Source organism: Rhynchophorus ferrugineus, unplaced genomic scaffold (assembly GCF_030347505.1).
Source record: "Rhynchophorus ferrugineus isolate W39M unplaced genomic scaffold, kcgeb_rfMv2 rfM7, whole genome shotgun sequence".
In the NCBI taxonomy this organism is placed as follows: domain Eukaryota; kingdom Metazoa; phylum Arthropoda; class Insecta; order Coleoptera; family Curculionidae; genus Rhynchophorus; species Rhynchophorus ferrugineus.
In genome coordinates, this window is record NW_027472586.1 from 5,730,188 (window position 1) to 5,755,739 (window position 25,552).

At 31.5% G+C, this 25,552-nt stretch overlaps 1 protein-coding gene across 1 annotated transcript in view; it reads left to right on the top strand.

Moving 5' to 3' along the window:
- LOC143199320 (CUGBP Elav-like family member 1) overlaps nt 1-25,552 on the top strand; it is a 631,257-nt gene that overhangs the window by 182,101 nt on the left and 423,604 nt on the right. The gene's annotated exons all lie outside the window — the stretch shown is intronic.

The following is a 25,552-nucleotide window of genomic DNA, read 5'->3' on the forward strand; positions in this document are numbered from 1 at the left end:
TATCTTTGAAACCGTCACTTTACAAGCAATTTAACATGGATTTTGGTTTCTTTCATTACAAAATACTTGTAATTTGAGAGTTTTATTTTTCTCCGAAAATTTAAAAATATGGCAATTTTTCCATGAAAATGGTCGGAAAATTTGCGATTTTTTGCCATTTTCAATGTTTTTGTTCCCATTTCTGTCAAAACAATCTCAGGTTAATATAAATTACTGGGTTTATAAAGAATTTTACGCTGAATCGAATGGTGGTATAATAAATTGTGTACAATGTTTAGTTTCTAAGATATATTATAAAAAGTGTATTTTCAAAAAACTGATGGATCTCGGTTTTTGTTACATATCTTTGAAACCGTCACTTTACAAGCAACTTAACATGGATTTTCGTTTCTTTCATTACAAAATACTTGTAATTTGAGAGTTTTATTTTCTTCCGAAAATTTAAAAATATGGCAATTTTTCCATGCAAATGGTCGGAAAATTTGCGATTTTTTGCCATTTTCAATGTTTTTGTTCCCATTTCTGTTAAAACAATCTCAGGTTAATATAAATTACTGGGTTTATAAAGAATTTTACGCTGAATCGAATGGTGGTATAATAAATTGTGTACAATGTTTAGTTTCTAAGATATATTATAAATAGTGTATTTTCAAAAAACTGATGGATCTCGGTTTTTGTTACATATCATCGAATGGTGGCATAATAAATTGTGTACAATGTTTAGTTTCTAAGATATACTATAAAAAGTGTATTTTCAAGCCATCACTTTACAAGCAATTTAATATGGATTTTCGTTTCTTTCATTACAAAATACTTGTAATTTGAGAGTTTTATTTTTTTCCGAAAATTTAAAAATATGGCAATTTTTCCATACAAATGGTCGGAAAATTTGCGATTTTTTGCCATTTTCAATGTTTTTGTTCCCATTTCTGTTAAAACAATCTCAGGTTAATATAAATTACTGGGTTTATAAAGAATTTTACGCTGAATCGAATGGTGGTATAATAATTTGTGTACAATGTTTAGTTTCTAAGATATATTATAAAAAGTGTATTTTCAAAAAACTGATGGATCTCGGTTTTTGTTACATATCTTTGAAACCGTCACTTTACAAGCAATTTAACATGGATTTACGTTTCTTTCATTACAAAATACTTGTAATTTGAGAGTTTTATTTTTTTCCGAAAATTTAAAAATATGGCAATTTTTCCATGCAAATGGTCGGAAAATTTGCGATTTTTTGCCATTTTCAATGTTTTTGTTCCCATTTCTGTCAAAAACAATCTCAGGTTAATATAAATTACTGGGTTTATAAAGAATTTTACGCCGAATCGAATGGTGGTATAATAAATTGTGTACAATGTTTAGTTTCTAAGATATATTATAAAAAGTGTATTTTCAAAAAACCGATGGATCTCGGTTTTTGTTACATATCTTTGAAACCGTCACTTTACAAGCAATTTAACATGGATTTTCGTGTCTTTCATTACAAAATACTTGTAATTTGAGAGTTTTATTTTTTTCCGAAAATTTAAAAATATGGCAATTTTTCCATGCAAATGGACGGAAAATTTGCGATTTTTTGCCATTTTCAATGTTTTTGTTCCCATTTCTGTTAAAACAATCTCAGGTTAATATAAATTACTGGGTTTATAAAGAATTTTACGCTGAATCGAATGTTGGTATAATAAATTGTGTACAATGTTTAGTTTCTAAGATATATTATAAAAAGTGTATTTTCAAAAAACTGATGGATCTCGGTTTTTATTACATATCTTTCAAGCCATCACTTTACAAGCAATTTAATATGGATTTTCGTTTCTTTCATTACAAAATACTTGTAATTTGAGAGTTTTATTTTTTTCCGAAAATTTAAAAATATGGCAATTTTTCCATAAAAATGGTCGGAAAATTTGCGATTTTTTGCCATTTTCAATGTTTTTGTTCCCATTTCTGTTAAAACAATCTCAGGTTAATATAAATTACTGGGTTTATAAAGAATTTTACGCTGAATCGAATGGTGGTATAATAAATTGTGTACAATGTTTAGTTTCTAAGATATATTATAAAAAGTGTATTTTCAAAAAACTGATGGATCTCGGTTTTTGTTACATATCTTTGAAACCGTCACTTTACAAGCAATTTAACATGGATTTTCGTTTCTTTCATTACAAAATACTTGTAATTTGAGAGTTTTATTTTTTTCCTTTGAAAATTTAAAAATATCGCAATTTTTCCATGCAAATGGTCGAAAAATTTGCGATTTTTCGCCATTTTCAAAGTTCTTGTCCCCATTTCTGTTAAAACAATCTCAGGTTAATATAAATTACTGGGTTTATAAAGAATTTTACGCTGAATCGAATGTTGGTATAACAAATTGTGTACAACGTCTAGTTTCTAAGATATATTATAAAAAGTGTATTTTCAAAAAAATGATGGATCTCGGTTTTTATTACATATCTTTGAAACCGTCAGTTTGAAAGCAATTTAACATGGATTTTTGTTTCTTTCACTTCCAAATACTTATATTTTGAGAGTTTTGTCTTCATCCCAGATATTTAAAAATATCGCAAATTTTCCGTGCAAATGGTCGGAAAATTTGCGATTTTTAGCCATTTTCAAAGTTTTTGTTCCTATTTCTGTTAAAACACTCTCAGGTTAATATAAATTACTGGGTTTATAAAGAATTTTACGCTGAATCGAATGGTGGTATAATAAATTGCGTACAACGTTTAGTTTCTAAGATATATTATAAAAAGTGTATTTTCAAAAAACTGATGGATCTCGGTTTTTGTTACATATCTTTGAAACCGTCAGTTTGAAAGCAATTTAACATGAGGTTTCGTTCCTTTCACTTCAAAATACTTATATTTTGAGAGTTGTGTCTTCATCCCAGATATTTAAAAATATCGCAAATTTTCCATGCAAATGGTCGAAAAATTTGCGATTTTTCGCCATTTTCAAAGTTTTTGTTCCCATTTCTGTTAAAACAATCTCAGGTTAATATAAATTACTGGGTTTATAAAGAATTTTACGCTGAATCGAATGGTGGTATAACAAATTGTGTACAACGTTTAGTTTCTAAGATATATTATAAAAAGTGTATTTTCAAAAAAAATTATGGATCTCGGTTTTTGTTACATATCTTTGAAACCGTCAGTTTGAAAGCAATTTAACATGGATTTTCGTTTCTTTCACTTCCAAGTACTTATGTTTTGAGAGTTTTGTCTTCAGCCCAGATATTTAAAAATATCGCAAATTTTCCATGCAAATGGTCGGAAAATTTGCGATTTTTCGCCATTTTCAAAGTTTTTGTTCCCATTTCTGTTAAAACAATCTCAGGTTAATATAAATTACTGGGTTTATAAAGAATTTTACACTTAATCGAATGGTGGTATAATAAATTGTGTACAGCATTTAGTTTCTAAGATATATTATAAAAAGTGTATTTTCAAAAAACTGATGGATCGTGGTTTTTGTTACATATCTTTGAAACCGTCAGTTTGAAAGCAATTTAACATGGATTTTCGTTTCTTTCACTTCAAAATACTTATATTTTGAGAATTTTGTATTCATCCCAGATATTTAAAAATATCGCAATTTTTCGATACAAATGGTCGGAAAATTTGCGATTTTTCGCCATTTTCAAAGTTTTTGTTCCCATTTCTGTTAAAACAATCTCAGGTTAATATAAATTACTGGGTTTATAAAGAATTTTACGCTGAATCGAATTTTGGTATAACAAATTGTGTACAATGTTTAGTTTCTAAGATATATTATAAAAAGTGTATTTTCAAGAAACTGATGGATCTCGGTTTTTGTTACATATCTTTGAAACCGTCAGTTTGAAAGCAATTTAACATGGATTTTCGTTCCTTTCACTTCAAAACACTTATATTTTGAGAATTTTGTCTTCATCCCAGATATTTAAAAATATCGTAATTTTTCCATGCAAATGGTCGAAAAATGTGCGATTTTTCGCCATTTTCAAAATTTTTGTTCCCATTTCTGTTAAAACAATCTCAGGTTAATATAAATTACTGGGTTTATAAAGAATTTTACGCTGAATCGAGTGGTGGTATAATAAATTGTGTACAACGTTTAGTTTCTAAGATATATTATAAAAAGTGTATTTTCAAAAAACTGATGGATCTCGGTTTTTGTTATATATCTTTGAAACCGTCAGTTTGAAAGCAATTTAACATGGATTTTCATTTCTTTCACTTCAAAATACTTATATTTTCAGAGTTTTGTCTTCATCCCAGATATTTAAAAATATCGCAAATTTTCCATGCAAATGGTCGGAAAATTTGCGATTTTTCGCCATTTTCAAAGTTTTTTTCCCATTTCTGTTAAAAGAATCTCAGGTTAATATAAATTACTGGGTTTATAAAGAATTTTACGCTGAATCGAATGTTGGTATAACAAATTGTGTACAACGTCTAGTTTCTAAGATATATTATAAAAAGTGTATTTTCAAAAAAATGATGGATCTCGGTTTTTGTTACATATCATCGAATGGTGGCATAATAAATTGTGTACAATGTTTAGTTTCTAAGATATACTATAAAAAGTGTATTTTCAAAAAATTGATGGATCTCGATTACATATCTTTGAAACCGTCAGTTTGAAAGCAATTTAACATGGATTTTTGTTTCTTTCACTTCCAAATACTTATATTTTGAGAGTTTTGTCTTCATCCCAGATATTTAAAAATATCGCAAATTTTCCGTGCAAATGGTCGGAAAATTTGCGATTTTTAGCCATTTTCAAAGTTTTTGTTCCTATTTCTGTTAAAACACTCTCAGGTTAAGATAAATTACTGGGTTTATAAAGAATTTTACGCTGAATCGAATGGTGGTATAATAAATTGCGTACAACGTTTAGTTTCTAAGATATATTATAAAAAGTGTATTTTCAAAAAACTGATGGATCTCGGTTTTTGTTACATATCTTTGAAACCGTCAGTTTGAAAGCAATTTAACATGAGGTTTCGTTCCTTTCACTTCAAAATACTTATATTTTGAGAGTTGTGTCTTCATCCCAGATATTTAAAAATATCGCAAATTTTCCATGCAAATGGTCGAAAAATTTGCGATTTTTCGCCATTTTCAAAGTTTTTGTTCCCATTTCTGTTAAAACAATCTCAGGTTAATATAAATTACTGGGTTTATAAAGAATTTTACGCTGAATCGAATGGTGGTATAACAAATTGTGTACAACGTTTAGTTTCTAAGATATATTATAAAAAGTGTATTTTCAAAAAAAATTATGGATCTCGGTTTTTGTTACATATCTTTGAAACCGTCAGTTTGAAAGCAATTTAACATGGATTTTCGTTTCTTTCACTTCCAAATACTTATGTTTTGAGAGTTTTGTCTTCAGCCCAGATATTTAAAAATATCGCAAATTTTCCATGCAAATGGTCGGAAAATTTGCGATTTTTCGCCATTTTCAAAGTTTTTGTTCCCATTTCTGTTAAAACAATCTCAGGTTAATATAAATTACTGGGTTTATAAAGAATTTTACGCTTAATCGAATGGTGGTATAATAAATTGTGTACAGCATTTAGTTTCTAAGATATATTATAAAAAGTGTATTTTCAAAAAACTGATGGATCGTGGTTTTTGTTACATATCTTTGAAACCGTCAGTTTGAAAGCAATTTAACATGGATTTTCGTTTCTTTCACTTCAAAATACTTATATTTTGAGAATTTTGTATTCATCCCAGATATTTAAAAATATCGCAATTTTTCGATACAAATGGTCGGAAAATTTGCGATTTTTCGCCATTTTCAAAGTTTTTGTTCCCATTTCTGTTAAAACAATCTCAGGTTAATATAAATTACTGGGTTTATAAAGAATTTTACGCTGAATCGAATTTTGGTATAACAAATTGTGTACAATGTTTAGTTTCTAAGATATATTATAAAAAGTGTATTTTCAAGAAACTGATGGATCTCGGTTTTTGTTACATATCTTTGAAACCGTCAGTTTGAAAGCAATTTAACATGGATTTTCGTTCCTTTCACTTCAAAACACTTATATTTTGAGAATTTTGTCTTCATCCCAGATATTTAAAAATATCGTAATTTTTCCATGCAAATGGTCGAAAAATGTGCGATTTTTCGCCATTTTCAAAATTTTTGTTCCCATTTCTGTTAAAACAATCTCAGGTTAATATAAATTACTGGGTTTATAAAGAATTTTACGCTGAATCGAGTGGTGGTATAATAAATTGTGTACAACGTTTAGTTTCTAAGATATATTATAAAAAGTGTATTTTCAAAAAACTGATGGATCTCGGTTTTTGTTATATATCTTTGAAACCGTCAGTTTGAAAGCAATTTAACATGGATTTTCATTTCTTTCACTTCAAAATACTTATATTTTCAGAGTTTTGTCTTCATCCCAGATATTTAAAAATATCGCAAATTTTCCATGCAAATGGTCGGAAAATTTGCGATTTTTCGCCATTTTCAAAGTTTTTTTCCCATTTCTGTTAAAAGAATCTCAGGTTAATATAAATTACTGGGTTTATAAAGAATTTTACACTGAATCGAATGTTGGTATTACAAATTGTGTACAACATTTAGTTTCTAAGATATATTATAAAAAGTGTATTTTCAAAAAAATGATGGATCTCGGTTTTTGTTACATATCTTTGAAATCGTCAGTTTGAAAGCAATTTAACATGGATTTTTATTTCTTTCACTTCAAAATACTTATATTTTGAGAGTTTTATCTTCATCCCAGATATTTAAAAATATCGCAAATTTTCCATGCAAATGGTCGGAAAATTTGCGATTTTTCGCCATTTTCAAAGTTTTTGTTCCCATTTCTGTTAAAACAATCTCAGGTTAATATAAATTACTGGGTTTATAAAGAATTTTACGCTGAATCGAATGTTGGTATAACAAATTGTGTACAATGTTTAGTTTCTGAGATATATTATAAAAAGTGTATTTTCAAAAAAATTATGGGTCTTGGTTTCTGTTGCATATCTTTGAAACCGTCAGTTTGCAAGCAATTTAACATGGATTTTTGTTTCTTTCACTTCAAAATACTTATATTTTCAGAGTTTTGTCTTCATCCCAGATATTTAAAAATATCGCAAATTTTCCATGCAAATGGTCGGAAAATTTGCGATTTTTCGCCATTTTCAAAGTTTTTTTCCCATTTCTGTTAAAAGAATCTCAGGTTAATATAAATTACTGGGTTTATAAAGAATTTTACACTGAATCGAATGTTGGTATTACAAATTGTGTACAACATTTAGTTTCTAAGATATATTATAAAAAGTGTATTTTCAAAAAAATGATGGATCTCGGTTTTTGTTACATATCTTTGAAATCGTCAGTTTGAAAGCAATTTAACATGGATTTTTATTTCTTTCACTTCAAAATACTTATATTTTGAGAGTTTTATCTTCATCCCAGATATTTAAAAATATCGCAAATTTTCCATGCAAATGGTCGGAAAATTTGCGATTTTTCGCCATTTTCAAAGTTTTTGTTCCCATTTCTGTTAAAACAATCTCAGGTTAATATAAATTACTGGGTTTATAAAGAATTTTACGCTGAATCGAATGTTGGTATAACAAATTGTGTACAATGTTTAGTTTCTGAGATATATTATAAAAAGTGTATTTTCAAAAAAATTATGGGTCTTGGTTTCTGTTGCATATCTTTGAAACCGTCAGTTTGAAAGCAATTTAACATGGATTTTTGTTTCTTTCACTTCAAAATACTTATATTTTGAGAGTTTTGTCTTCATCCCAGATATTTAAAAATATCGCAAATTTTCCATGCAAATGGTCGGAAAATTTGCCATTTTCAAAGTTTTTGTTCCCATTTCTGTTAAAACAATCTCAGGTTAATATAAATTACTGGGTTTATAAAGAATTTTACGCTGAATCGAATGTTGGTATAACAAATTGTGTACAATGTTTAGTTTCTGAGATATAATATAAAAAGTGTATTTTCAAAAAAATTATGGGTCTTGGTTTCTGTTACATATCTTTGAAACCGTCAGTTTGAAAGCAATTTAACGTGGATTTTTATTTCTTTCACTTCAAAATACTTATATTTTGAGAGTTTTGTCTTCATCCCAGATATTTAAATATATCGCAAATTTTCCATGCAAATGGTCTGAAAATTTGCGATTTTTCGCCATTTTCAAAGTTTTTTTCCCATTTCTGTTAAAACAATCTCAGGTTAATATAACGTATAAATTACTGGGTTTATAAAGAATATTACGCTGAATCGAATAGCATTTTATTATGTACTGATAATTTTTTTTTAATTAGCCAGTACATTTTCCTATATTTCAATTCCAATTCTTTTCTTTTCTTCTATTTCATTCAGTCCTAGGTATGGTGTTGTTAATATATGGAATCATAGTATTATTTAATGTTATCGGTGCTTCTACGGTCTGATTGTAGATGAGCTGCACTCGCACAGATTTGCTTTCGTTAATTTTAATTTTCCAAGCTTGGGTCCAATTATTTATATTGTCACTTGCCTGTTGTAATTTCCGGGAGGCTTCTTCACTATTGTCTCAAGCAACAATAATCGCAGTATCATCAGCAAATGTAGCCATCGTCATATTCTCCATTTGTGATATATCACAAGTGTAGAGTAGATTAAGCATTGTTCCCAATACACTTCCTTGTGAAACACTTGCTTTAGCTTCTTTTATTGTAGAATAAGCTTCTTCTTGTTTGGCTCTAAACATTCTGGTTGTAATATATAATAGTTCGGTGTGTTATTTTGGTTACATTTCTGTAGTTTATGAACAAGACCTTCATGCCAAACCTTATCAAAGGCTTCTGCTACATTTTAGAATATAGCTGAGCATACGTTTTTACTTTTGTAGGCTTTTTCAATAACATATGTAATTCTGTGGACCTGGTCAATTGTTGACTGCTTGTTAATAAACCCAATGTGATATGTTGGTTTTAGGTTCTTTCTCTCTATGATCGGTTTTATTATTTTCATCATAATCCTCATCATAAAACTTGATTAATAGTAATGTGGTTAGAAACATCAGTTGAAGCAAGACCATTGTTTTGCCTCTGAACTTGTTTACCCTTTGGATTTTAAAATAGAGTAGAATCATCACATAATATGATATGTAGAGGACGCCACCACCAAACCTAACCTAAATCTAACCTAATAGGTTAGGACTTTCGAACCTCACGTGTCAAAACTTCTGGTATTCATTATAACAACAGATTAATTGAGATATAACTCAATAGGTGTCTCCGGAGAGCAGTTTGGCATAATTCTAACTGATTCTATTGATGTAATAGTTTAAAATTCCATTACAGGTACCTGTAAAGAAAATACTTCACTGTAAAGGAATTTTATTGGTCCTTGTTGTTCTCGCGTAATACCATGGCATCACGTATGACCACTAATACAAAGAAAATTTTAGCGCATTTCGCATCTCTTTAGTGTTTTCAATTTCAATCATTTTCTTTTAATATATTATGAACAAATTCTTCATTTTACTCTTCTATAAAATATATTATTCATCATAACAGATTGCAAACAAAAATACCATTTTATTTCTTTTTTTTTAGCATAATTTTTAGAGGATATGTAGTTTTCATGCCATATATTTTAAAAGGTTCAAAAATCTTCCGAGTGTAATTTGCCTCCATAATTTTTGAAATAACTTTAATTTTACCTAAATCATATTTTCTTGTAAATTTTGAGTGGATTGATTAGCAATTTGTAAATTCGTTTTAGAATCAGGCAATATTTTCTTTCTCATTTTATTCTACTTAAAAAGAGACACTATGCTCTCTGATTAGTTCGAACGCGTATACGAATGAGCCTGTCAAATTCGTCCGTTTGTCGGACGTATGTAAAATTAGCAATAGTGACAAAAGGTTATAACACTAGCCTATAAACTATTGTGGATTTATAATTAACTGTAGTTTTTAGATGTACTATAATGTTAAAATAAATTAAATTTGATAACATTTTAGTTCAATTATTTTATTTAGATTATAATTTTGTTGTATGTCAAATTGAAACTGAACAACTCTGAGTTGATACAAATTTAGATGACGTAATATAAAATAACTTAGCATACTGGACGAATACATATTCTAAGCGAGTAGGATCTTTATTTGCGGATATTAAAATGTAATTTTTTTATATAATACCATCAGTTTTGGATCGAAATATTTATAAACTATTTAGCATATTTAACTCGTCGATTCTATTCAATTTTTCCGCCACAAACTGCTAGGCGAACCGTTACGGACGACACTATCAGCTAAAAAGATCTTTAAAATATAAATTTATTATTTTAGTGTGGCCATAAAGTGGTCCCCGTTATGATATCACATTTTATCACAACTTTTTTTTTCGCTAAAAGCCCGGAAAGGGATATTTTTACTTCAAAAAGTTGTAAAACTGCTAGAAAGTAGGGTTTTACGATGATGGCTGACATGCAAAAAGCTTTGATATATACCAAATGTTATAATAAAAGTACCGTAATTTTTTTGTCGTGCATCAGATGGAACTAATACCCTCTCTCACACAACGACAATATTTCATAATAATAAAAACGGTAAAGAGGTAAAAAAATGATGACTATTAATTAACATATCATGTAAAAGTGTTTTTTTTATTAATTGCTACAATGATTTCTTGAACATTTCATGGTTTTAATATTTATTATAAATGTCCGATTCTTGTCCTTTTCATTGACATTCTCGACCACTGGACGATGGGAAATACCGGGGACATAAAATCCGTTTGCGCTTATTTTCGCTGTTAACAGAACGAAACTATAAATTCGGTGTGCCCGAAAGGTTTTCGAGAATGCGTTGGAACCGGCGGGTGTACTGTGCCGTGGATAATAGCTGAAATATTTTTGTTGAGATGGCTGCACGAAAAGAACACTGCTTGGCGAGTTTAATTGGTACTCGTAATGGACAACGGAGAAATGATAAAAGATCAGGACCGAATTTGTTTACATGCTTTAGTTTATAGTTGAATGGATGGTGGGTATGATAAACAAGTCGCATGAAAAGTTTCCGGTTATTTTCATTGATTTATAATAAATCCTGAGAATGCTTACGTAAATGTGTATATTAATGGAGATTTACAAGTATTCTCACAAATTATAATCAAATAATTCTAATAGTAATAAACTGAGGAAGTTGAAAAGTTCCCTGGAAATCTAACGCGTAATTTAGTTTCAGCTATCTTATAGTTCATTATTATCAGTTGGAACTTCATGTTAAATCAACCAACAATAATAAGCAAGAAAATATGTTTCATAATGAATATTTGAAAGTTTACAATATATAACACAGAATATAGTACATTATTAAGTTTTTAATCCATACTTCTTCTACTCTGTGTTGAACAACAGAGTAAGACAAAATGAACCTCGAATTTTCCGCAGTAAAACATAAATAACAGAAAACACGATCATGAATTTGAACGAATTCAGTTTCGAATTCCGTCTTTTGAAGACCACATCTATAACCACTAAAACCACCATCACATTCGATCAAAGAGAGATATAATAATCAAAACAATAACAAACAAATTTAGGCTTCGTTCTTTTTTTACAATAGAGAAATTATATTACAGTAATGTATTTATAATCATTAAATATTCTACTATTCTACTTGCATTATTATACAAGTAAGGCGGGTGCGGGATTAATATGTCAGTATGTATTACCCAAATAAAAAGTAAATAACTAAAATAATTGATAAAGATTAAGTGAGTTAATTAATTAATAATTGTGTCGTTTATCTGGGATGTTATTGAAGGGTACTTTCATTAATGCAGTGTCTGGCTATCGTTCGCTTCAGACGTGCCACCATCGACTGCCCAAACCTCGTCTACAGGTAAACCCAGCGCCCATATCTTTCGTTTATTTGTGTTTTTTTTAAATGTTTTATATCGTCAATAAATAACGATCACAACACCTTGTAAACCATAACTGTTCGATTTTGACCTACCTCCATTCACCAAGGGATATACAATTTTAATTGTTATTGCATCAACCGTTATCTTAATAGTTAGTATCGGTTTAAGATATTTACAAAATGACTATTAATAATTCCGGTTTCTTTTATTTGTTCCATCTAGCCAAATTAGGTATTTACGTTATTTTATTTATACATCTTGTATTTGAATAGTTTATTTATTTTATACATATTTATTTTGTTTTGTTTTTGTCCACTAATAATTTAGAATATATAACGAAGTCCTGATTAAAACAATATTCTGTATTGTCTATAAAGTCTGTATATGCACTATATAACAGGTGAATTGAAAATTCCCCGGCCTGACACATAGATGGCGTTAGTAGAATTAAATCCATATGTTTTCTTAGTTAGCCCTTACCCTCAAAAGATGCGTGTATAAATTTGACTACTCTCGGATCATTAGTTTGTGAATTAGAGCATTTTGAGTGAAGCAACTTTTGTTATTGTGAAATAAATGGATAAAAAGGAATTTCGCGTGTTAATAAAATATCGAATCACTCGAATATTTGGGTATGAGAAAGCTCTATGCAAAGTGAGTGCCGCGCAAGCTCACTTTTGACCAAAAACAACGACGAGTTGATGATTCGGAGCAGTGTATGAAGATAATCAAGCGAGTTTTTGCGTCGATATGTGACAATGGATGAAACATGGCTCCATCATTTCATTCCGAAGTCCAATGGACAGTCATCCTAGTGGACTACACACGATGAACACCACGCTCCACGCTCCAAAGCGTGGGAAAACGCAACAGTTGGCTGGCAAGGTTATGGCGTTTGTATTTTGGGATGCACATGGAATAATTTTCATTGACTACCTTGAAAAAGGAAGGGTGGTTTGAAGGACGAAAAAACGGCCGCATTTTAAGAAAAAGAACGTGCTGCTTCACCAAAATAATGCGCCGTGCCTCAAGTCAATGAAAACGATGGCGAAAATCATGAATTGGGCTTCGAATTGTTTCCTCATCCATCGTATTCTCCAGATCTGCCCCCCAGTGACTATTTCCTGTTCTCAGATCTCAAAAGAATGCTTGTTGGAAAGAAATTTTCGTCGAATGAAGAGGTGATCGCCGAAACTGAGGCCTATTTTGAAGCAAAGGACAAATCGTACTACAAAAATGGTATGGGAAAGTTGACTGGTCGGTATTATGTTGATTATGAGTAAAAAAAATAATTTTGCCAAAAAAGTGTGTGTTACTATGGTAGGCCGGGGAATTTTAAATTGATCTTTTATAGTTTCTGAGCACAAATATATTAATACATCGGCAGTATTAATTTCTTAAAATGTAGTTCTATAAATTGTGTCAAAAACAGATTAAATTGGTGGCTCCTCGGTCGAGCTGTAATCGACGACTGCTCTACCTATCCCCCCTCGTCATCCCCTCGTTCCTGCCTCCCCCGCAAGCCGCTTCAACAGTCTCATTTTGTTAGGATCCCCAGTCGGTGTCGGCATTCCGCAACTAAAAACGACGAAATCGGCAAAACTTTTAATGAGTGGCGTGGGGGGGGCGTCGGGGGGAGGGTTCCGAGGGTGTAGGGAGAGGGGTGGTTTGTTAAAGTTCAATCCTTTGTCGAGCTGAACGCGGAATGTCTCAGTTAGGAGTCGTGCCGGTATAACGAAGGAAAAGTGTGGGTCTGCGAACGGGAGACGGTGGAGAAAGTTTCGCAGACATTTTTTGATTTGTTGATCTGGTGCCAGTAGCGATTGCTATCTTATTTTATCTTATTGTCTGTTTTCTTATGCAGTTTTATATCCACCTCACCTCTTACTCATTGTAGGGACTTTCTTTCACTGGGGTTCGCTGTAAGATCGCTTGCTCTGCCATCTTCTTTAAATCTGATCTCCACCTGAAGTCATCTACCTATCCTTATGTCATTTTTATAAAAGAGAACATTGTCCCCATTCGATTGTGGGAACTTGTAAACTCTTACCCTGACCGCAAGCACATATATACCGGTGGCTCTAAATCTCGCAGTGGGCTTGACAGCGCATTTCTGGTGGACAACCGGGCATTCTGTTTCAAGCTCTCTGAACAGGGTTTAATATTGACCGCTCAACTCTTTGCTGTACTCAAACTGTTATCTTACATTGCAATGAAATCTTTCGAACAATGACTAATCCTTACTGATACCCGAAAATCCCTCAAATGTCCCTCCAGTCAGAGTATCTATATTTCCATGGTTATGTCCATATCTATTTTTAAATTGTATATACACTATTCATACATTTATTTTACGACATCCATCAAAGCCACAAAAAAGGTTTATACTCTCTTTCTCTATGTAGTTCTAGCTCCTGCAGTACATATACTAAAACGATACAGAGAAGATTGGCATCTTTCAATCGCTGCACAATGATCAGATGCACAATTGCGAGACGTTGTTCCATGGGACCCACTAAACTTTGACATTAACGTATCCATGAAAAAACTGTCCGAAGAAGAAATTAACCCAAAAACACCCGCGTTTTGTTCGAACAAATAATGGAGGAAAATTATAGAGATCAGCCTTTAATTTCTGTAATTGTTGAGTGTTCTAGTATTCCAACAGTATTCAATTTTATTTATAACAGTTTGAGTGTTATAACAGCAGAACTATTTATCATATAGAGACTCCATGAGCTCGTTTAAAATTTTTAAAAAAATTAACTCTAAGCAATCCAAATATCAAATTACAATTAAGTTAAAACACTAGATGATTCTTTATGTAACTGTCATTGAGGGATATGAGCGTGCAGATTATCTTAGAGGTAGATTGCAAAACTCAATAAAGTCACAAACAGAACCCTATAGGAAACTAGACCAGTCAGATCTGTATGATGAAAATAAAATGTAGGAAATAAAAGGAACCCAAAACAAACGTTCACAACTAAAATATATATCAAGGAAGAAACTATTTATATGTACCATCACCACGACTTATTATTCCGTATTCTTTATTTAGATGTTCCCAACGGATATATATATATATATATATATATATATATATATATATATATATATATGTATACATAACATACACATAATAATGTGACACTTAAATCAAATCTTACTACAGTTTTTATGGAACAGTTATAATCTGGACAATCAATGCCTTGAGCCAACTTAACTATATGCTTTCAAATTGCCATAACTGCCATTGCCATTTAATCGAAATATACAAATACAAACTAGTGGGAATGGGATTTTGATTTGACTTGACCATTTTCGAAATGTTCACAATAGTTTTGTTTCTTTCCGAGAAATTATATAATGGGTTATTATAATGAAAATATATTTAAACTAAAATAAAAAAATATAAAAAATATTTAAAATAAAAATATATTTAAATGTGACTTTATAACTTTATTATGACTGTAACATAATAAGAATCATTACAGGTAATACTAATTAATTAATTAATGTTAATATACAATATATATATATATAAACATAAACGTACAAACTAAAAGTTTAGTTGAACTACAAATAAATACCCGCAAAATCTCAATCATTTACAATAAGAATGACAATATTAATAAATTAATTGAAATCAAATTTGAAATCAGCTATATAGGTAAATTAATATTAACTTATTAATAGAGAAATGATACAAAATACGGAAAACTGTCGCCACTTTTACATCGGTGTAGCGTCATTCATATCATCATCATAAATCAATTTCGGATTAGCTAAGTAATCCTTTAATGTGTCTGGAATGTCAAGCTTCCGGATTCCGTCTTTTACTCTGGGATTTTTTATATTTTCGCGAATCACTAGCCTTGAAAGATGTTGCAATGGAAGTGGTTTACCTATAATAAGAAATAAAATTGCAATTACATGGAATAACAGCAATTAAGGAAAAGATAAAGCTGATGTAATAGTCAGGTATGGAATGTATTATCACATGATTGTCTATCTTATGTTTTCTGCTGGTTATACTGCTAGTGAAACTTGTTGACGTCAACTTAATACCCATCTTACCAAAAAATCAAATACTTATTGCGGGACGTGGAAAGAAGGCTTCTATATAGAATCGTTGGAATAACCTGGGGAAACCAGCAAGTAGACCGAACAGAAACAGATTTTTGAGGGTTCAAGTTAAAATATATTCTTCTAAAGGCATAAGCTCATAAGGCATAATTTCTCTCACCGTATTTACCAGACACTGGCCGTTCTGATTTGTTATTTATTCTTATCTATGCCATAGACAAATGTGTTTAATAACAGGTCAATTGAAGACACACAGAGGGCCCTACTAAAATTAAATCCATATGTTTTTAGTTAGTCTAACCCTCAAAAGATGCGTGTATAAATTTGACAGCCGTTGAATTTCGCGTATTGATAAAATATTGTTTTTTGAAGGGAAAAAATACAGTTGAAACAAAAACCGAGTTGCCGAGTTTCCGGACACTGCATCAAAATAATCAACCATCAAGGATTGGTATATTAAGTTTAGGCGTGGTGAAATGAGCATCGAAGACGATGAACGCAGTGGACGCCCAAAAAGGGTTGTTACCGACGAAAAAATCGATAAAATGATTTTGAATGACCGTGAATTGAAACGAAATAGCAGACACTGTAGAAATATTAACTGAACGTGTACGTCATATCGTTAACGAATGATGAATTAATAGATGAAACATGGCTCCATCATTTCACTCCGAAGTCCAATCGACAGTCATCCGACCGAAAAACGGCCGAATTTGAATAAAAAGAAAGTGCTGCTTCGCCAAGAAAATACACCGTATCACATGTCATTGAAAACGATGGCAAAAATCCATTAATTGTGATTCGAATTGCTTCCTCATCCGTCGTATTCTCCAGATCTGGTCCCCAGCGACTATTTCCTGTTCTCAAATCCCAAAGGAATGCTCGTTAGGAAGAAATTTTTATCGAATGAAGAGGTGATCACCGAAACTGGGGCCCCAGAACGGAATTATGTCGAATAAAAAAAACTATTTTTGCCAAAAAAATGTTTTACTCTGGTAGGCCGGGGACTTTTCAATTGACCTGTTAGACTTCAGCCTAAAAAACACTTACGTTTGAAGCCACCCATATATGTAAGGCTCACGGGACAAAGGTGAATCATGATATTTACAATGGGATACAGCGTTTTTCCTTTCAAGCCCCTATGGGCGACGCCGAGATGCTTTTTACCAGCCATGAAGCTCAGCGTCCCCTCGTCCATATCCAAAATCATCTTGAACTTGTTAGGGACCAAGAACCTCACTGTCTTGTCACGAAGCTTCGGATAGCGCTCGCTCGGCGTGCAGGCGTGGACGGCACGCTGGGTATACAAATTCCAACCCCACGATTGACTGGTACTACCCACCAGGTCCACGTAGGCCGGGGCCATAAGCGGTGCCTGTTTCGTCGCCACACCTATCACCGGGTTGTAGTCTTGAATTTCAGTTGGCCACTGTACAAACCAGCAGTGAACACCCTAGAAAAACATATATTTTACTATTATATATGGTTGTGCGTGTGTGAATATGTATATATATATATATATATATATATATATATATGTAATATGTATATATATATATACCAACTCTATTCGTTATTTTGCCGTATGAACTATTTCTATAGTAAAAAATTATATTGAATAAAAAAAATAATTTTGCCAAAAAATGTGTTTTACTATGATACATTTTCTAAATTAAAAATTAATTAATAATTTATTCTATTAATTAGTTTATTTAGATTGGAATTGTGCTTCTTTGCCAAACTGAACTAAACTCACGAGTTGATACGGCAACATTGCGACGTCTTGACGTTATCAGTTCAGATAACGTATATACATAACTTCGTCGGAATGATTAGAGATTCATATTACGCTATATATCAGCTTGTTAATATAACCTACCTCCGTGTAACCTGTCATTCCTCTCACACAATCGGTGCCGAATACGTGCATCATCCTGACGCATTTGTTGTATTCAACTTTGATATTTTGCGACTTATCCTCGTTACTCCACGTGTTTTTGACAAGTACCCGCCTTGGTATTTCCATATGCAGTATTGATAATGTCTTGGTCGTCGGGCACATGACGACATTCTCCTCTAACTCCGGAACCCTTTGCTCGCTTACAGCGAGGAAATATTCCCACTCGTCCATGAACATCTTCGATCTTGAATTGCGGAAACAACGTGAACGGAACACCAACGGCAACGAGGCGGTCAACGCGAAACTGACGAGCGGTGCGTGGCACCCCTGTCGAAGAGACCTCCGATGACGATGACGGGGTTTGTGAAAACGGAACTGCCCCATTGTGTTTCTCAGAATTCGTTTTACAACCAGGTAGCAAACGAAAATCTTGCGAAAAAAAAATGTATATATATATATATATATATATATATATATATATATATATATATATATATATATATATATACAACAAATAATTCATAATTTCTTTTATATGTTCTATATGTGCCATCTATGCAAATTGTTCAGTTAGTTTCATTTTAACTCCTTTTAACTCCTGGATATTTTCATTACTTCATTTATGTATTCATATAATACGTATCTTTTATCTATATCTCTCATCTAAAGTATATATATTACAAAAACAATAAATACATCAGGCTGATTAAAGTTTTTTATTTTGATCCCGTTTTACATATAACTGATTGTCTACTGTTATAACAAGTGTTAACAAAACATAGAAAACAATCAGTTCATAACTGTTTGTCTTCTATGGCGTTCATTTCAACTCGCTAACCAATAAGGAATTAAAATACTATGAAACTATTTTATAATTATTAATATTCTAAGCAGTATTCATTATAACTCTTGATACACAAATTAACGTATTTATCACCTGCAATATTTGGTTATTGTTTCAAATCTTTCTGAAAATAATCGGAAGTCAATACCGTTCAAAAAATCTACAGAAAATGTTTAATAATCTTTAGAATTGCCTCTAGCGCAATGATATACTATATCTCCGGAACGATGTCAATCAATAACAGTCCTTCAGCAAGAGTAATTCCTCTGTATCTCTACCATACATCCAATTAAACCAGAATGTGAGACAAAAAATCTAAATATCTTGTAAGGAAAGAAAACGGACGATTCTTGTTATTTCTGAATTTTGTTAATCTATGTTAGGATGAAATTTTCACAGCTGTATATATCGTTAAATATATTAAATTAAAATAAAAATAAATAATTTTAGTAATGTTTTAACCGTTCACTTTTCATTTTAATAGCTTTTTAAATATAAAATTTAAAGATTAAGGAACATTATCCTTTATTTTATTTTATAAACTGAAAAAATCTATAAACCCAACGAGACTCTATCCGAGTACACAATTCTCGGTGAACTAAACTGTTAGTCCGCATGGCTATCCGATAGGCTTCTTTACTTATACATTTTGTATCACCATCTGCCGGCTATTCCTAGTTGCTTGATTTAGGCCTTTTTCGATTTCTTAGAATATATTTACTTGCAGCATACTACACAAATATATTAGGCCTAAAAATTATTGCTCTATATAAGCTTTAACCTTGCCAAATGACAACTCCAGGTGCTCCACTTTTTTTCAAAGAGGGAAACAAAATAAGCCGTTTATTATATGGATTCTTGAACCAGGACAAAAACTCAAAAAGGACTTTATAAAAGATTATTCCAAAACACTATTTTGTGTTTCGTAATAGTCAAGGAAAATAAAGCGCCATCAACCAAAATTCCAAGCATACCGTGTTAAAAAAAAAAACAGCTGTGGCTGAAGGCATGCCTTATTTAAACAAGTGAAACATTATATACGCATTTGTCATTATCATCAAAATCACCAAATTTAAATTAATGAAACTTTGATAGCAGCTTTCATAAAACCAAACAACTAAAATGATATTCATTGATTAATTTTTCTATACGTTAAATAACTCTAGAACTAACTAAATAAGAATAATCTAGTAGAAAACAAGTATTTTATGTAGAAGAATGTTAAAGCCTTCGAATTGGAGAGTTATTTTAGTAGATGTTACTCATTTTTTGGCAATATATATCGTTGATTAAATAATATTAAAAAAATTCGCAAACATCTAATGTTTTATTGAAAGAATTAACAAGGAACTAATACAACGTTGAAAGGTACCGTAGAACTATTTCCTACAATAAAGATTATTGTAAAGATATACTAGTACAATGAGAAACCAAGAACATTTTCAAGAAACATTTTTGAATTCTAATTATCTTCGGACCTTTCGCTCAGAAGACAACAATAACGCGCGGCACCCTATAGGTTGAAACCGACTTTAAGTATTACCTGCTAGGGCCAAACAAACAATGTTACATTCCCAATAATGATGAATTATCCCTAATATAAATATTAATATTTGTCTGGGTCGGCCTAACTACAGTCGGAAAAATTAGTGGGATGTCCAGTGACTCTAAAAGATGTGTCCTTTCTTTTATTCTTTAGTCTTCCCCGACAATTTCTTATAATAAAGAACTAGCCGGCATTATAAAATAAATAAATTTGTATGTATCATTAATATATACTTCATCTGCTCTTATTATAAACTATTCTAAATAGGAGTACTGTTTATAGTATCAATTTATATAAAATATCAATAGATTTTTTGTGAAACAACGAAATAGAAATTCTTTTCTCGGATATATCGATATATTTCTAAAAATTCGGAATTTTTCTACCTGAGAGCAATACAGGTGTAAATTGTTTAGTTTTATTAGTACAGTTGGCACAAAAAAACAAATAATAACATTAAACAGTTTATTTTACAAATTAATTAATTATAGTTTTATTTAGGCTTTATAAAATATCTTAAGATGTGTTATTTAAACATGCGATTGTCTGTAATATTTATGTAAAATCTATGATTTTAAATACATAATAGGTTACTCAATATATAATAACTTTATGGGTAGGTCAGTCCGGGCCTACTAACGTAAGTTTCTAAAGTTTCTGGCAGATTGAGTTCTTTAGTGTCCTCTACGATATTCATGAACCCAATGGCATTGCGGATAGCTGCTCTCGCTAAAAGTTTTAGGGATGGAGGTCCTTCTGCAAAGCAAACAAAAATAAAATTATAAATGCACCTGTTTTTAGTAAGAGGTTTTTTGTGAGTGTCACAATTTTGGTTTTTTTTTTAAATCGTTTTGGGCTTTAATCGACAATGGATAACAGCGTCGTAATCGTCCATTAAATGTAATTGATTCGTCGTTTACTTAACTCAACCACTCATAGCTTAACTCACTCATAGCAACTTAAACACTCATAGAAGAATATAAATTAAAATGTATAGGCAGCAGACAAAAATACAAAAAAAAAACAAAAGCGTATTACAGAAAATAATATTAATCATCTGAAAAAATACTTACTTGGAAGGGACCCAACATATCTAATAACGCCGACCCCATAATAGTTGGCCATGTTGATGATGGGATATATGGTCTTGTTGTTTAAACCGGTGAAGGCCACTCCGAGGTTCTTGTTATTGGCCACGTAACTGAGCGTGCCCTCGTCCATATCCAGAAGGAGCATGATGCTCTCCGGAAAAGTGAATTCGTCATCCGGATCCCGTAACACCGGGTACCGCCAGGACTCCCCGTTGTGGTACGCGGTGTTCGTGTCGATATCGATGCCCCAGGAGTGCGGATTGGCGCCCACTACCGGCGCCCTCCCCTCGATGTGTAGCGGCGCCTCTTTGGTTGCGACTCCGATGATGGGGAAAGGAGTACGCTGTTTCTGGGGCCATCGGATCTCCCAGCAGTGCAACCCCTGTGAGATATAATTGATTATTGGCATCATAGCACGTGGTATTCGAGCAAATAACTTACGTTCGTGAATCCAACAAGACTCCTAATACAATCCGTGGTTTCATCGTTTGTGTTTCTGGCACACAAGAGCTTCTCGCTGTATATGGTCATATTAGGAGATTTGTCGTCTTCATTCCACCCTTTGGCGTCCACCGCATCTTTCGACAACGCCGGCATGTCTAGGATTATCTTCATTCTTTGACAAGGGGGCACCTCTTCTGCCAGTGGTGGTACTTCGTCGTCCAGAAGCATCATTCGCGCTTGATACTCGATCATGTTGTACATTTCAGTAAAGACTTTGTAGTATGTCTCATCGCGATAAGAGCGGTCCATCATTATACTCAAGATAGATAACTGACTGTGTGATAGAGAACTCAACTAACATCCAACTAGTACAAGACTCTTACTTTATATTTCAGCAACGAAGACCCTGACCGACTAGATAATGAACATGCAATAAAATACTCACAGAATGGCTTCAGGTAGCCGGACACTTTTTTAAAAGGGTAATAACTATTAAATGCTATCTGGTTGTTGAAAAAATAACTTTTTATATCCGAAAAAAATGTAAATATTAGCTTCATAAATTAGTTCTGAAGGGTTTTTATTTTAATTTGAACCTTTATTATAAAAGACGGTACATAGGGTTTTATTGCTATTGTTCATCGATTATATTTTTTAAGAAATACTACACATAATATGTTCCCGTCTATTTATTTATAGGTTTAAAAAATATTACTGTATCTTCACCGAGATGGGGTGTTTCTTTTCAAAAAATTTATTTATGACTAAAATTTGCTCAACTTTCCATTGTAAAAATTTTAAAATAAAAAAGTAAACATCTCGAGAAGCATTAAAACGGGATCAAATATCAATCCCCCATTTTCAAACATTATTTCATGGATACATGTCCAATGTTCAGTGGTGATTTTATTCAGATTTTGTGATAAAACATAATTATTTTATTCAATCAAATATTGTAGAGCACACTGTAAGATAACACTTAGTGCAAGATCCAAATTTTTCACCCAACATTTTTTCTTGTTAATTTGTCACCGGCGCAGCGTTAAATATTGCCAACTACATTAGATGCTCCAACAATGAACGAAAAGGCCATGTCATATTTATCCTCCGATGCATAACTTAATTTAATCGGTCAAGTAGAATAATTCATAGCAATAGCCGTGTGAGTGAGCTTCACTGAGTCCAACCTGCTCTGCCTTGTTTGTGATATATGCTGATCTATAAACCTTTAAGATATTTTGCTGATTCCATTTGAGGAATCGGTCATTCGTTAAGTGATATATAGTCAATTCAAAACAGTAGTAACACGTGTGTCAATATGTGTCTGTGTAAACTCATTTTACGGTCAGACAATCTTATCCTTCTATAGAATAAAATCTATTTAAAAACATATAGAGAAGTTCGATCATGTCACCGAAAGAGCCTTCAAAAGTTGTCCGTTTATCAAACGTCTGCAAAATTCTTCGAAACATTATAATTACGGGTTACTAACCGGCAAATCTTGTTTTAACACTTGTTTTAGTAACTTGTTTTGATAGATTTGAAATCCGAATAGTAGTTTTTAGATGTTCTATAATGTTAAAATAAATTATAATACATAAAATTTTTGTTTCATTATCTTATTTACATTAAAAGCTTTTTATGTCAGAACCAAAATGTACTAAAACTCAGAGTTGCTGAGGCAACATTGTGACGTTTTGACAGGTCACCCGTGTCACTGTTGTGATGAATACACTATAATTAGGTTTTTGTCATTTCGCCGCAACGCAAAATCAACATGGACAGATTTGGAGCTATTAAGCTGTATTTTGCAGGCTCTAGTCCAATTGTAGATCCTGTTAACCACTACTTGTACTTTTTCTACAGCCCCTGACAGAGATACATCTTTTGTCATGATAATTGTGTCGTCGGAAAACGTTTCAATTACGTTTTTTTTTTGTTACTGGAATATCAGCAGTACAGAACAGATACAGGAGTGGTCCCAAAACATTGCCCTGTGGAATTCTATCCGAAATAGGTTTAAGTCTTGAGAACGAGCGAGACTTTTTTTTCAAAATAATATATTTCCTGCAGTCGACAATAATTCCGCGGTAGCAATTTGTTGCAATTTTTTGATTAATCCCAAATTCCACAAACTGTCAATAGCTTGTGAGATGCCCAGGAATATTTCAGGGAGGTATTTTTTTTCTTCGAATGCCTTTTCAACAACGGCTGTTACTCTGTACACTTGGTACATTATCGAGTGGTGAAAAACGGTTTTATACGTTTTAACAGTCGTTTCTCAAATAATTGTGATATCGCAGATAATGGCAAACTAGGCATGTAAGATCCAACTTGTCCTGCCGGTTTGTCATTATTCGAGTAATCTTAAGACACTCTTGAACGTACTTCACTCTCAGACAATCATTGAATATATGTCAACATGATTATTGTTTTTCGTATCAGCTCTTTCAAGAAGTCTGGTGAAATATCATCAATTCCAGAAGTCTTTTTAGGATTGAGGTTGTCAATTTATATGGTAGCTTCCATTGGATAGTCAGATTTACAGCTAGAGCGAACTGATAAACACTATTTATATCAATTGTAGATCCTATATCATTCCAAATGTTCTGCGAATAATTTAGCTTTTTAGTCGTTGCGTCTAATCCATTGATTTAGATCATTTTTAATGGGCGGTACTCTAATAATTGGTTTTTTAAATCTTCAAATTGCTTTCTAGAGCGAGTAATCTTTGTCTGCTTCCGGTCTCAGTTCACTTACATATTTTTTAAAGCAACTCTGTTTATATTCTTTAATATTTTGATTTGTCTGATTACTAATTCTATTAAATCTTGTTTTGTCTACGGGATTTCTAGTTCTGCGCTATATCCCTCTAGCTTTTTGTCTTTTTTTTTGTTAATTAAAAAAGATGCATAGTCAAAGCGGAATTTAAAATGCACACGATTTAAAAGTTTTTGTATTTAATATTTTTTATACATGCGAGATAATATTAATAATTCATGACCTGTATTTTATACTTTATTTCTCAAATTCATGACTGAAAATTATTTTCTAATTTGTATACTAAATATGTGATTGATATAGTAAAAATAATGAATTTTGTATTTTAAATACACGATTTAAAAAGTTTTAGTATTTCGTATTTCAAATATATGCGAGACAGTATTTTGTAATTTGTAATTAGAAGTTTTCATTAAAATAGTAAAAATGAGGAATTTTAAAATGAGAAACATTTAAAATGATGTATTGTAAGTACACGTCTTAAAAGTATTTTATAATTCGTATATCAAATACTTGAAAAATAGTGTTTTGTAACTTGAATTTCGAATATTTAATTACAATAATTAAAATAATGAATTTTCCAATATATCCATTTTTTTATATCGAAATCGACGAAATATCAAAGAGGCTAATACAGGTGTAAATTGCTTGATTGATATTGATACAGTGGGCACAAAAAAAACAAATTATGGAAGTGCACAATTTATTTTACAACTGTATATATATACTATATAAAATATATATAAATATATTAAGATTTGTTATATATATATATATGTGTGTGTGTGTGTGTATGTTAGTAATATTTATACAAAATCTACTATTTTAAACGCATTGTAGGATTCCTAATGCGATATAACTTTATGGGTAGGTTAATCCGGGCCTAGTAACGTAAGTTTCTAATATTTCTAGTTCTTCTTTCTAATTTTAATTGGGCAATCCCAACAATG